The sequence below is a fragment of the Callorhinus ursinus genome, unplaced genomic scaffold, assembly GCF_003265705.2.
Source record: "Callorhinus ursinus isolate GAN/ISIS: 27379988/994484 unplaced genomic scaffold, GSC_fseal_2.0 scaffold24, whole genome shotgun sequence".
NCBI classification, from domain to species: domain Eukaryota; kingdom Metazoa; phylum Chordata; class Mammalia; order Carnivora; family Otariidae; genus Callorhinus; species Callorhinus ursinus.
Genome location: NW_027397086.1, coordinates 19,143,355 through 19,156,410, shown reverse-complemented (window position 1 = coordinate 19,156,410; position 13,056 = coordinate 19,143,355).

Sequence of the window (13,056 nt, the reverse complement as noted above, 5' to 3'; positions counted from 1 at the left end):
TCTCCATACTGTTTTCCAGAGTGGCTGCACCAACTTGCATTCCCACCAACAGTGGAGGAGGGTTCCCCTTTCTCCGCATCCCCGCCAACATCTGTCGTGTCCTGACTTGTTAATTTTAGCCATTCTGACTGGTGTGAGGTGGTATCTCATGGAGGTTTTGATTTGGATTTCCCTGATGCCGAGTGATGTTGAGCACTTTTTCATGGGTCTGCTGGCCATTTGGATGTCTTCTTTGGAAAAATGTCTGTTCGTGGCTTCTGCCCATTTCTTGATTGGATTATTTGTTCTTGGGGTGTTGAGTGTGATAAGTTCTTTATAGATTTTGGATACTAGCCGTTTATCTGATACATCATTTGCAAATATTTTCTCCCATTCTGTCGGTTGTCTTTTGGTTTTGTGGACTGTTTCTTTTGCTGTGCAAAAGCTTTTTATCTTGATGAAATCCCAATAGTTCATTTTTGCCCTTGCTTCCCTTGCCTTTGGTGATGTTTCTAGGAAGAAGTTGCTGCGGCTGAGGTCGAAGAGGTTGCTGCCTCTGTTCTCCTTTAGAATTTTGATGGACTCCTGTCTGACGTTTAGGTCTTTCAACCGTTTGGAGTCTATTTTTGTGTGTGGTGTAAGGAAATGGTCCAGTTTCATTCTTCTGCATGTGGCTGTCCAATTTTCCCAACACCGTTTGTTGAAGAGACTGTCTTTTTTCCATTGGACATTCTTTCCTGCTTTGTCAAAGATTAGTTGACCATAGAGTTGAGGGTCCATTTCTGGGCTCTCTATTCTATTCCATTGATCTATGTGTCTGTTTTTGTGCCAGTACCATACTGTCTTGATGATGACAGCTTTGTAATAGAGCTGGAAGTCTGGAATTGTGATGCCGCCAGCTTTGCCTTTCTTTTCAACATTCCTCTGGCTATTCGGGATCTCTTCTGGTTCCATACAAATTTTAGGATTATTTGTTCCATTTCTTTGAAAAAAGTGGATGGTATTTTGATGGGGATTGCACTGAATGTGTAGATTGCTCTAGGTAGCTTGACATCTTCACAATGTTTGTTCTTCCAATCCATGAGCATGGAACGTTTTTCCATTTCTTTGTGTATTCCTCAATTTCTTTCATGAGTATTTTATAGTTTTCTGAGTACAGATCCTTTGCCTCTTCGGTTAGATTTATTCCTAGGTATCTTATGGTTTTGGGTGCAATTGTAAATGGGATCGACTCTTTAATTTGTCTCTCTTCTGTCTTGTTGTTGGTGTATAGGAATGCCACTGATTTCTGTGCATTGATTTTATATCCTGCCACTTGACTGAATTCCTGTATGAGTTCTAGCAGTTTTGGGGTGGAGTCTTTTGGGTTTTCCACATAAAGTATCATATTGTCTGCAAAGACTGAGAGTTTGACTTCCTCTTTGCCGATTTGGATGCCTTTGATTTCTTTTTGTTGTCTGATTGTTGTGGCTAGGACTTCTAATACTATGTTGAATAGCAGTGGTGATAGTGGACATCCCTGCCACGTTCCTGACCTTAGGGGGAAAGCTCTCAGCTTTTCCCCATTGAGAATGATATTCGCTGTAGGTTTTTCATAGATGGCTTTTATGATATTGAGGTATGTACCCTCTATCCCTATACTCTGAAGAGTTTTGATCAAGAAAGGATGCTGTACTTTGTCAAATGCTTTTTCTGCATCTATTGAGAGGATCATATGATTCTTGTTCTTTCTTTGTTAATATATTGTATCACGTTGATTCATTTGCGGATGTTGAACCAACCTTGCAGCCCAGGGATAAATCCCACTTGGTCGTGGTGAATAATCCTTTCAATGTACTGTTGGATCCTATTGGCTTGCATTTTGGTGAGAATTTTTGCATCCATGTTCATCAAGGATATTCGTCTGTAATTCTCCTTTCTGATGGGGTCTTTGTCTGCTTTTGGGATCAAGGTAATGGTGGCCTCATAAAATGAGTTTGGAAGTTTTCCCTCCATTTCTATTTTTTGGAACAGTTTCAGGAGAATAGGTATTAATTCTTCTTTAAATGTTTGGTAGAACTCCCCTGGGAAGCCATCTGGCCCTGGGCTTTCATTTATTGGGAGATTTTTGATGACTGCTTCAATTTCCTTAGTGGTTATAGGTCTGTTTTAGTTTTCTATTTCTTCCTGGTTCAATTTTGGTAGTTGATACATCTCTAGGAATGCATCCATTTCTTCCAGGTTATCTAATTTGCTGGCATATAGTTGCTCATATGTTCTTATAATTCTTTGTATTTCTTTAGTGTTGGTTGTGATCTCTCCTCTTTCATTCATGATTTTGTTGATTTGGGTCATTTCTCTTTTCTTTTTGATAAGTCTGGCCAGGGGTTTATCAATCTTGTTAATTCTTTCAAAGAACCAGCTCCTAGTTTCGTTGATCTGTTCTACTGTTCTTTCGGTTTCTATTTCATTGATTTCTGCTCTCATCTTTATGATTTTCTTCTCCTGCTGGGTTTAGGCTTTATTTGCTGTTTTTTTCTCTAGCTCCTTTAGGGGTAGGGTTAGGTTGTGTATTTGAGACCTTTCTTGTTTCTTGAGAAAGGCTTGTATTGCTATATACTTTCCTCTCAGGACTGCCTTTGCTGTATCCCAAAGATTTTGAACAGTTGTGTTTTCATTTTCATTGGTTTCCATGAATTTTTTAAATTCTTCTTTAATTTCCTGGTTGACCCATTCATTCTTTAGTAGGATGCTCTTTAGCCTCCATGTATTTGAGTTCTTTCCAACTTTCCTCTTGTGACTGAGTTCTAGTTTCAAAGCATTGTAGTCTCAAAATATGCAGGGAATAATCCCAATCTTTTGGTACTGGTTGAGACCTGATTTGTGACCTAGGATGTGATCTATTCTGGAGAATGTTCCATGGGCACTAGAGAAGAATGTGTACTCCGTTGCTTTGGGATGGAATGTTCTGAATATGTCAGGGAAGTCCATTTGGTCCAGTGTGTCATTTAAAGTCTTTATTTCCTTGTTGATCTTTTGCTTAGATGATCTGTCCATTTCAGTCAGGGGGGTGTTAAAGTCACCCACTATTATTGTATTGTTGTCAATGTGTTTCTTTGCTTTTGTTATTAATTGCCTTATATAATTGGCTGCTCCCATGTTACGGGCATAGATATTCATAATCGTTAGATCTTCTTGTTGGATAGACCCTTTAAGTAGGATATAGTGTCCTTCCTCATCTCTTATTACAGTCTTTGTTTTAAAATCTAATTTGTCTGATATAAGGATTGCCACCCCAGCTTTCTTTTGGTGTCTATTAGCATGGTAAATGGTTTTCCACCCCCTCACTTTCAATCTGAGGGTGTCTTTGGGTCTAAAATGAGTCTCTTGCAGAGAGCATATTGATGGGTCATTTTTTTTAATCCATTCTGATAGCCTGTGTCTTTTGATTGGGGCATTTAGCCCATTTACATTCAGGGTAACTATTGAAAGATATGAATTTAGTGCCATTGTATTGCCTGTAAGGTGACTGTTAATGTATATTGTCTGTGTTCCTTTCTGGTCTATGCTGCTTTTAGGCTCTCTCTTTCCTTCGAGGACCCCTTTCAATATTTCTTGGAGGGCTGGTTTCGTGTTTGCAAATTCCTTTAGTTTTTGTTTGTCCTGGGAGCTTTTTATCTCTCCTTCAATTTTCAGTGACAGCCTAGGTGAATATAGTATTCTTGGCTGCATATTTTTCTCGTTTAGTGCTCTGAAGATCTCATGCCAGTCCTTTCTGGCCTGCCAGGTCTCTGTGGATAGATCTGTTGCCAATCTAATCTTTCTACCATTGTAGGTTACATATCTCTTCTCCCAAGGTGCTTTCAAGATTTTCTCTTTGTCTCTGAGACTCGTAAGTTTTACTCTTAGATGTCGGGTGTTGACCTATTTTTATTGATTTTGAGAGGGGTTCTCTGTGCCTCCTGGATTTTGATGCCTCTTCCTCACATCAGGGAAGTTCTCTGCTATAATTTGCTCCAATATACCTTCTGCCCCTCTCTCTCTTTCTTCTTCTTCTGGGATCCCAATTATTCTAATGTTGTTTTGTCTTATCGTATCGCTTGTCTCTCGAATTCTGCCCTCGTGATCCTGTAGTTGTTTATCTCTCTTTTTCTCAGCTTCTTTATTTTCCATCATTTGGTCTTCTATATCGCTGATTCTCTCTTCTGCCTCATTTATCCTAGCAGTTAGTGCCATTTTTTATTGCACTTCATTAATAGCCTTTTTGATTTCGATTTGGTTAGATTTTAGTTCGTTTATTTCTCCAGGAAAGTTTCTCTAATAACTTCCATGCTTTTTTTCAAGCCCAGCTAGTTTCTTTAAAATCATGATTCTGAACTCTAGGTCCGACCATCGCACTAATGTCCATATTGAGTAGGTCCCTGGCAGACGGTAGTACCTCTTGTTCTTTTTGCTGAGGTGATTTTTTTCGTCTTGTCATTTTGTCCAGAGGAGAACAGATGAATGAGAGAACAAAATGCTAACAGGTTAACAACATCCCCAGCAAATATACTCTAAACAAATCAGAAAAGACTTGAAACCAGGGGAAAAGAAAGGGAAAGAAAGAAAAAAGAAAGAGAAAAAAAAAGAAAAAGATAAAAACAAACAAAAACAGAACAAAACAAAAAAAAAACAGAATATGATCAAATATGATCAGGCTAGTGCATAGATCAGCGCCACACACTAGATTTTGGGTGTATTTTGGTCTGTTAGAAGAAAGTGCCTCCTATAATTTTAAGGAAAGAAAGACTTATATATGTACAAAATAAGGGTTGATACAATGAAGGGATGGAAGATGACTGTAAAGATGAAAATTATAAAAGATTTTATAAAAGGAATTGATAAGAAGTTGTTTGAAAAAAGAAGATTAAAAAAAAAAGAAAAAAAAAGGGAGAGAATGTGATCAGGCAGGAGACTAGAACAAAGCCATACACTAGTGATTTAGGGTATATTTTGATCTGTTAGAAGAAACTGTATCTCAAAATTTTAAAGAGAGAACAACTTATATATATATGCCAAAAATAAGGGTATCTGCTATGAAGGGATAGAATATCACTCTAAAAATGAAAAATAAAAATGTTTTTTTTCCAAAAAGGGATTGATAAGATGTTGGTTGAAAAAGGGAAAAAGAAAAATTAAAAAAAAAAAACAGTTAAAAAAATTAACTTTGAAAGACTAAAGAATCATGGTAAAAAAGCCATGAATTCAATGTGCACTATTCCCATAGCGCTGGAGTTCTCCCATTCTCTTTGATCGGTAAACCTGGTCCTTGGCTGGCTGTTCGTGCTGATCTTCTGGGGGAGGGGCCTGTTGCCATGGTTCCCAGATGTCTTTGCCGAAGGCGGAATTGCCCCGCCCTTGCTGGTCGGGGCTAAGCAATCTGCTCGAGTTTGCTCTCGGAGCTTTTGTTCCCTGCCAGCTCTGGTACAGCTTTGGAGGATGAGAGTGAAAATGGTGGCCTCCCAATCTCCTCCTGGAGGAGCCAAGAAGTCGGGGCCCCGCTCCTCAGTGTGTCCCCCACAGAAAAGCAGTCAGTCACTCCCGTCTCCCTGGTCTCCGGCCGCACTCCGTGCTCACCCGGCCTGTGACCGAGCGTTTCTATCTCTGGCACCTGACTCGGTGTGGAGTCTCCAAACCCAGCAGATCCCTGCGGTGCGCTCCCGTGCCACTCCTCCTGGGGGAGGAAGCGGAGTCTCCCCGGATCTGCCGCTTGTTGGGTCCCTGCTGGAGGAGCAGTGGCCCGACTGTGTCGCTGATCACAGTTTATGGCAACCCCGAGCTGAGAGCCCGCGCCTTGGCTCCGTCTCTGCAGCCGGCTTCCCCGCTCCGATACCTGGGAGCTCTGCCGCACTCAGGCACCCCCGATCTTTCTGTGACCCCGAGGGTCCTGAGACCACACTGTCCCGCGAGGGTTCCACCCCCCACTTAGCCACTGTAGCGACGTCCCTCAGCGGAGCCAGCTTCTCAAAGGTCCAATTTTGTGCTCTGTGGCTCTACCACTTGCCAGAAGCGGCCGACAGAGGCCCCCTCCCCCGCCGTCTGTCCTCCCGAATATCGCCTCGGATTCACTTCTCTGCACGTCCTACCTTCCAGTAAGTGGTCGCTTCTCTGTTCAGAGAGTTGTTGCTACGCTCTTCTTCGATGTCCTGTTGAGTTCGTAGGTGTTCAGAATGGTTTGGTCCCTATTCAGCTGAATTCCTGAGACCAGACGAAATCCAGGTCTCCTACTCCTCCGCCATCTTGCTCCGCCAACCAGATGTTTTCATTTTAGTTGGCAGTTAACCTGAGAAGTTTCAGGTCACAAGATCCAAAGAGCCTTTTGTGGGTGTTAGTTCTAATGTTAGTTCAGATTTCAAAGTTTTTGCAATGCTATTAGGCCTTCTCCTATGTGTGAGCAGGCAATCTGGAACCTGGGTGGCATTCAGTTACTAATCAAGATCAAATCCGTGCATCAGCAGCCAAGAAGATCCCAAGCCCTTTGCTTCCCATGACCTCCCCATTATATTTCTAATTTCTGGGGCTCCCCCTTTTTAATCCTCTACCCAAAAAGCTGATAATTTAGTTACCCTGTTCTCCTGCACACTCCTGGGACTACGTTTGCATTTGGGCCAAATGGCAGGGGGACAGAAAGGTTTCCCCACATCTTCCTGGATTTACAACTCTGTTGGTTAGAAAGGAATGTTCTTCCTCCAAAACTGGGCTCCTGCAAATTCTGGTTGCATTGCAGCCTCTGCAATCATGCAGCTGTCAGGAGACTGCCTGAGGTTTGGGAAGTATGAAAGCAGAGAGAGGAAAAACAAACACGCTATGTCTCTGCATCAATGTCTGCCTACTTCGGGGTTTCAGACTGTTGCATTCAACCCTGGGGAATCCTGGAGGGGAAGAAAATGCTAAACTCGTTGCTGGCATTTTGAATTCCGCTCTTCTTCCCCAAGTCCCCTGCTACTATTAATTTTCTGAGTCCTCAAGAGTGGCCCCATGCCTCCTGTATAGATTTTATAGCTGTATTCAGGGGAAGAGACAGGGTGGAGTAAACTTATTCCATCTTGTGCAGAATTGGAATCATTACTTCATATTTTGAATAACAACTTTATTTTCCTCCATTACTCTTCCAAGGTTATTTGTTCATTTAAAGTTTTATATCTTTTCTTAAGAAAGTTATAGTAATTAATGTTTTCTTAGGAAATTGTCCTTAATTTAAATGTAAATTTAAAAATTTATTAACAGATTTAAGTAGCATGAATTTCCAATTATGGTATTCTCTTCCACATGTATGGTGTCATTTAGTTTCTTTCCAATAATATATATGGCTCATTTTACTTTTTTTCTCTTGATTACTTTGCATGAACATTTTATCTATTGTGCTTTTTAGAGACCCAACACTTGGACTTTTTGTTTTCTGATACATTAATGTACGCTTTTACCCTGAACAATTTCTTCTGTAGTTCCTTGACTTGAGTCCTTTGTTCATTTATTTTTATTTATTCTGCTTTTTAAATAGAGCTCTTAGAAATATCATTTTCCATTGAGTCTAGCTTTAGCTAAATCTTACGTGTAGTGCATGATTATTTTCTAAACACCCTATAATTGGACTTTTATTTCCTCTTTGGCCCAGAAATTATTGAAGTGGGTGATTTATTTTATTTTATTTTTATGTTATTATTTTAACTCCAAGTGTTTTTACATTTTGTTAACTTATTTTAAAATTAATTCCCAGGTTTACTTCATTGAGGCCATAGAACAGGTCTGTTCTTATTGAAATCTTCTATGATCTAATATATGTCATTAGGTTTTGAGACATTTTTAGTTGTAAGATATAAATTCTTCTCTTATAAATCAGTTTTACTGTACACATTATCTAAGTGCTCTATATCCTTATTCACTTTAATCTATCCCATCTGTTCAAGACTGAAAGTGTGTTAAACTCTGGTACAGTCATTTTTTGACAATTTATGCTTACATTTTTAGCTTTGCTTTACATTTTTGTGATATATTAAGTTTTATGCATAAATGTTCAGAACAGTTATATATTCTCTGTGAATAAAGATACACTCATTAACAAGGTAACTTCAAACTTTAGCAACATAAAATTAGCCTTTACTCATTTAGCATATTTACTTTGAACTTTACTATGTCTGGATGGCTCCTCAGCTTTATTATAATTATTACTATTATTATATTATTATTATCAATATCACTATTTTCAGTTTGCTTGCTACTTCCTTACTTAGTCTTTTTTATCCCCTCTTTTAGGCTGTCTCTATTCAATATGCCTTAGGAGGATATTAGATTTCTGATGGACTTAAGAGATAAATATAAGTTAAATCATAAATAAGAAGAATATGCAGATGAACATTTATAAGCTTTTAGAGCAGGAAAGAATGTTTTAAACATGCAAACAAAAGACAAAACCACGAAGAGAAACATTAATTAATTTGATCACATAGCAATTAACACTTTCATTCATCATAAAATATCATTAAACAAATTAGAAGGAAAAAGACAGACTGGAAAATGGCAGAAGAAATCTTGTTATCCTTATATATAAAGCACCCTTATAATTCTACATTAGCAAGACAACTGAAAATATGGACAAAGGAAAATGGAAAAGCAATTCACAAAAGAATAAATAGAGAAGGACACCAAGCATATGAAAAACCATTCAACCACATTTTTAATTGTGGAACTTGGCATTATAATAAAAACAAGAAACTTTTTTCTTTGCATTTCATGTTGGCAAGAATTACTGAATATATATTCAGCCCTAGACTGGCTAAGGCTGAGTAGCAGACACAAAGCACATGTGTTTCTATTCTTCCATCCCTCATCGAAGTGAAACATCACTAATTTATCTTAGCATTCTTCGCTGCTGGGCCCACATGTGGTCTTACAGTCCTTCTCATAAAGGAGTGCCAGGTCACCACTACTAATTAATCGATGCTGGTACTCCAGATGGAATCTATCTGCCATTCCTAAAGTTTGATGAAAGTGGGGCTGTTATACACGGTTAGCCTTGGCAGCCTGATTCAATAATACGATTTTTTAAAAAATTACAATAATCATATTCTTTAACAAGGCATCCTCTCAAAGAAGATAATCAGAAATGAGCACACATTTATGTGCAAGGCTGGGATTCATGGTACTAATTACAAAAGTGACATGTTGGGAATATTGGCAATAATCTTAAAACAATATGAGAATGGTTAGATAAAGCATATTTGATGCATACAAAGAAAATTTACAATTATTATGTTTATGTTTTCAAAAAAGTTTAATGCTCTAAAAATGCTCAATACATCCTACTAAATTGGGAGGCAGGGAGGCAAGAAACACATTTGTGTAATGTGAATGAAAAAAATATACATAGAAAAGAACAATGCAAGGAAACACATAAAAATATAATAATGTTTATCTTAAGGTAGAGCAATTGTTATGGATGGTTATTTCATTCGTTATATTTTAAGTTACAGAATATATCTTTGTATGCACATCCAGATAGTGTTGGGAGGAAGTCATATAGAGGCTGTGACTGCTGGTTGACTTTGAGCCCGACCCAGCAACTGGAGGCTGCCTATCATCTCCCCTGTCCTCAGAATATATCTTCTGCCCACCATTCCCCCAGTGGGAAGCATTTTCAAGGAAGCAGGCTTGAGAGAGCAATGTGTTGTTGAGACCATCTGGATGGAATATGTCACTAAACACAGTTAAGGCCTCTAAATAAACTCTTAACATTCTGGTGGGTGGGCATGGAGGTCTACTGATCTTTTAGCCAACAAGTCTCATATATAAATTCTCTTGCTTTATTAAACCTGCCATCTATCAATCTGGCGTGGTCTACCTCTTTCTACGATCTCTCTCTGCCCTCCATACAGAGGCACAAGTTTCAGATTACTCCTAGGAAACTTTCAAGTTTGAGAACCAAGAATATAGATATTATAAAATATATATCAGTGGTATCCTATGGTTAAGGAATTTAATATTATAAACCTCCCAAAATGTCTATGTCTAATATAAAAATGTTTTTTCAAATTCTGGCTTTAAGTACATAGTGGTTTCTGATGATCAATTGTGTATAAACCACTCTAAAACTTAATAACTTAAAACAATTATTATTATCTTTTATGATTCTGTCAGTTAATTGGGATCAGTTGACTGGGTCTCATTTGGTTCTGATGAATTCCAATTCCACAGAGGCTGTGGCTGGAGTTACCTAGAGACTCAACCGACCAGGACATCCAAGATGGCTTCTTCACTCACATGTTTGAAACTCAGTGCATCTCCATGTAGTTCTCTTTCCAAAAGAAAAGCCCAGACTTTTGACATGGTGGCTCACAGCTTCAGCAGACAGGAAGCAGAACCACTGGGTCCATTAAGAGTGATGACTGGAGATAGCATGGCATCACTTCTGCCATACTCGAGTGGTCAAGCCTATCTAAATTCAAGGGGGTAGAGAAATACACTCTACCTCTTGATTGGGAAGCAGTGAGATCACATTGTAGAAAATCATGTGGAATGAAAATGATTATCATGGACCTCTTTGGAAAATACACTCTGTCACTCAGTATTAGAAGCAAATTTGTAACTTTTAAGGATCTCTTACCTATTTTTCAACTTGCCAGCCTCATAGCTAAGGATTCTAATCCTTCAAAGAGCTTTAATGTACTCAATGGGTCTTAAGCTGATGTAAAGTCTACAAAAATAGAAACTTCTCTCTTATTTCACTACTTGATAAAGGACCAATTTGCAGTAGCTTAATTTATCCCTTATGGAATGTGATTTGATCTTAGACTTACAATGTTTGCAAACTTGAACAGTTTAAAATGAAATAACATACTCCACTAACTTCTGTTCATCCTGTTAATCTGTGCCTTGTTTTCCTCTAGCCAGATGTTTCTTATATTTCATTTGCCTAACAATATTCAGACTAGGAAACGATTCTAGCATTAAAATGATGCACCAAACATACCCACATTTATTTCCCATATCCTTGGCTCTTTCTAGATCTGTCTTGCATTTTTCAACATCCTTAATTTCTATTGAACCCAGATGGAATCTATGTTTGCCAGGAAAGAAAGTAAACCAAACATGCGCCAGTATTTTATATTCTTCCATGCTATATGGAAAAGGTCTGAAGATATAATATGCTCTTTAAAATCATGCATACCAGGCATTAGTTGAAGAAAGTGTGGTAGGCAACTTCTGAAATGGCCCCTAATAACCCCTGCCTCCTGATATCCCTGCCCTTTTGTAATTCTTTCCCTTTGGATGTGGGTTGGACTTAATGACTTCCAACAAATAAAATATGGCAAAAGTGTTAGGATGTCATTGTCAAGATTAGGTTTCAAAAGACTCTGTTTTTCATTTTGTTCACTCTCTTTCACTCTCTCCCTCTCTTGCTCTGAGGAAAGCCAGCTGCCATGTTATGAGATGCCCTATGGAGAGATCCACATTGCAAGGAACTCATGTCTCTGGCCAACAGCCAACAAGGACCCACAGCCTGTCAACAGTTATGAAGCATGTCAACAGCTGTATGTTCTGAAGCAGACCCTTCCCCTGTCAAGCCTTAAGATAACTGCAGCCCTGGGCAGCATCATGACTGCAACCTTGTGAGATGCTCTGAGCCAAAAAACCCAGCTTAGCAACACCTAAAATCCTGAACTACAGGAAATGTCAGATACTAAATGTTTGTCATGTAAAGCCACCAAATCTTAGGGCAATTTGCCATGGCAGCAGCAATTTAAGTACCTAAAATTTATTGAGAAAGCTCATGTCTTTGGCTCTAAGAACAAAGACATGGCTTCCCTCACTTTGGCCCCTGTGGTCCAAAGCATATGGAGGGAATCAGCATTATTTTTTTCTCTCTCTCTTTTCTCTTGCTACTTCATTCTGAGGGCAGTTCTGATAGCACAGTCTATACACAGGGTAGGGGAATAAAACTCCAAAAGAAATTCTGGCTTTCTAGCCAGAGAGTCAGGAAAAGGTACTACAAGAGACAGAAAGTATCAGGGAAATTCCAGGGAGTAGACAGCTGGAGGAAGATTCCCTAATTCTATGTATGCACTGATACAAGTTCTCATTCATGAGCTACAAGTGAGTGAACAGACACAAAGAAGAATGGCTCTGAGAACTGAGCTACAATATAAACCACTACCCATAGCCCTGACTAACCTCTCTACAGTTCATGTATGCAGCAGACCCAAGCAACACAGAAAAGTCTTCGAAAATTAATCACACCAGAATCACCACCCACAGAAATAGAGACAGAACTTGTGGTTTTAATCTAACTGGATTGATTGTCTGCTAAAATAAAATAAAATAAAAATGATTGGCATCTCCAAAGGATTTTAAAAGGACCCAGAATCTCACAATATAATATCCAAAATATTCAGGATATAACCAAAATTTAAAGAAAAAGAAAAATCTGATCACTTTTCAAGGGAGAAGACAATCAACAAATTCAAACTCCAAGATGGCCTAGATATTTGTTATCAGACAAAGATGTTAAAGCAGTTATTATACCCATGCTCCCTATTATACCCATGGTAAAAGTGAATACTCTTCAAACTGTTTTTCTTCTTTTTTTCTTAATTTTTACTATTGCATGCAGAGATAACACTTCACCTACATAGAGGCATTTCTTCCATAGAGCCTTTGTGTTCAAACTGGTTTTTTTTTCTTTTTTCTTTTTTTCTTAAGTTTTACTATTGCATGCAGAGATAACATTTCACCTGCATAGAGGCATTTCTTCTAAAGAGCCTTTGTGTTCAAACTGTTTTTTTTTTCTTTTTTCCTTTTTTTTCCCTTAAGTTTTACTATTGCATGCAGAGATAACACTTCACCTACACAGAAGCATTTCTTCCCCAGAGCTTTTGTGTTCAAACTGTTTTTTCCCCTTTTCTCTTTTTTTTCTTAAGTTTTACTGTTGCATGCAGAGATAACATTCCACCTACAAAGAGGCATTTCTTCCATAAAAAGGTGAATATTCTTAAAATGCATAGAAAAGTAGAATTTTTGAGCAGAGAAACTGTAAAAATGAACCAGATAGAAATTTAAAAACTA